Raw genomic sequence first — 1,292 nt, forward strand, 5'->3', positions numbered from 1 at the left:
GATCTTGATCATCTCAAAATACGATGTTAGTGAGATTTTGGATCAAGAGAACTCTTTCAAAAATAATAATACTTCTTAACTCTTTTCTTCTAAGGCAATTATCTATTTAAAGAACTTAACTAATACAAAAAACCAAAGAAGCAAAGGGACATGAACATACTTCCACCGAAATACAAAAATGCAAACAATAACACTACAAACAGCAAATCTAATCAAACATCCATACAAACTGCAAAAACAAATAAATCCAGATTTAACAATGCAACCTAAAAAATTTAATTACAATTAAACTATTACATCTTTTAAGACACGTTACATTTAGGCTATAACTGTTGGACTATTTTGAAATGACTTATTTTTATATAGTTTTATTTGGATTGAAGGTATGCATTTAAAGTAAAAGATATATAAGGGCTATGATGAAAAAAGTGAACAAAGGCTTATCCACTACGCATGGACACATCACACAATGTTGGCAATGGTGGATTTTGAAAGACATTTTTGGATAAGCACGGACACAAGTGACATAGCAATTAAGAAAAAGGTTTGTAAGAAAAGGTGCACACTTTCAATAATTTTATCACAATACTACTCCGTAAATTCATAATGTGTTGGATTGTATTCATTATAAACAGCTTAATATCCACAAAGTGGACGTGCCGGAGTGGTTATCGGGCATGACTAGAAATCATGTGGGCTTTGCCCGCGCAGGTTCGAATCCTGCCGTCCACGAATTACATATTGTTTAATTTTAGTATAATACAACATTTTTGTTTGGGTTTTCACGTGATACTTGGGCTCAAATCTGGAGCCATTATTAACAGATTGCGAAACTCTAATCTTGTAATATTGGTTCGATGACCAACAACTTAGTTGATACTTTGATACTTGATAGGTATAACCCCAATCGAATCGAACGCGTCACCAAAATTTAATTTTAAATGTTTAAAATCAACAAAGAATATAGCTTATCTAAACAATGAAAAGTGATACTCCGTAATTGTTGTTGAGCAAAAATTTTGTTAAACAAAAAGGCAACAAGAAACAAGCAGCACCATCCTCGCGGATCGCGACGAAGTAGTCACGGGAAAGAGGGTCAAGAACAAGAAGCGGGCACTGAGTTCAAAACATGATAATGTGTGTTGAATCGCGGATGGCGAGGGTATGGTCGTGAAACCCGAACCCTTGTCGTGCCCAACAAATCGCATATATTATTTTCTAATTGTGGTTGTTCTATAAATTAAAATACAGACTTCTTGTATTCCTAACACCTAAGAAAATAATAAGAATTT

General features: G+C 33.8%; 1 non-coding gene across 1 annotated transcript; it reads left to right on the plus strand.

Annotated features, from left to right (window-relative positions):
- Window positions 1-650: 650 nt before the first annotated feature.
- TRNAS-AGA (transfer RNA serine (anticodon AGA)) lies at window positions 651-732 on the plus strand. Its single transcript has one exon. It is a non-coding gene; the product is annotated as a tRNA-Ser (tRNA).
- Window positions 733-1,292: the final 560 nt, after the last annotated feature.

This window comes from Rutidosis leptorrhynchoides, chromosome 2, assembly GCF_046630445.1.
Source record: "Rutidosis leptorrhynchoides isolate AG116_Rl617_1_P2 chromosome 2, CSIRO_AGI_Rlap_v1, whole genome shotgun sequence".
NCBI classification, from domain to species: Eukaryota; Viridiplantae; Streptophyta; class Magnoliopsida; order Asterales; family Asteraceae; genus Rutidosis; species Rutidosis leptorrhynchoides.